We start from the raw sequence: 742 nt of genomic DNA, 5'->3' as shown, positions 1-742 counted from the left end.
CTAAATTATAAATTAGTCTCTACACTTTAAAAATTTGTAATTAAATTCTTGTACAAAATATAATTTTGTAATTAAGTTTTCAATGACGTTTACCGTAAAAAAAATACACATTTACTATAATGTCCTCTTCTTCCTTTTCTTCCTCCTCCTCTTTTCAATTCTTCTTCTTTAACAACAACAATACGACTTCAACAACAACAATGTCAGAATCGTTGCTGATGACCAAAGTTATTATATTAACACACGATAAAAACCAAAATTAATAGTAATTAAACAAATTACCACGTTAATGTGCGCTATTATCATAAATTATGTATGAACTCAATTCAACTCAACCCAATTATATTTAAATTAGCAATAATCAAAATCTTCACTTCATCACAAGCAAAATTCTTCTCTCTAATAACTCGGATCTTACTAATCAAATCTCTCATAGTATGTCTCTGGATCCCACCCACAAGTATATATACCGATCCAATAACTCACGATCCACCAGCGTCTTCCCCTCCACCACTCCAACACCATCACCGCCATCAACCTCAAATTCATCGTTTTGGAATGCCAGAAGCTCTTCATTCGATCCTCTTTCCTTCGTATAACGTCCGCCAACACCTCCCCGTCCTTTGTCATCCGAATCCTACCAGGGACCATCCTATCCCTCCACCCTCACAAACCGAGTTCTGTAGCATCTCATAGTACTAGCACCGAAATCACCCGAGCCCGTGGAGAACTTGGACGCGGC

This window comes from Arachis ipaensis, chromosome B05 (assembly GCF_000816755.2).
Source record: "Arachis ipaensis cultivar K30076 chromosome B05, Araip1.1, whole genome shotgun sequence".
In the NCBI taxonomy this organism is placed as follows: Eukaryota; Viridiplantae; Streptophyta; class Magnoliopsida; order Fabales; family Fabaceae; genus Arachis; species Arachis ipaensis.
Note: the sequence above shows the minus strand (reverse complement) of the source record.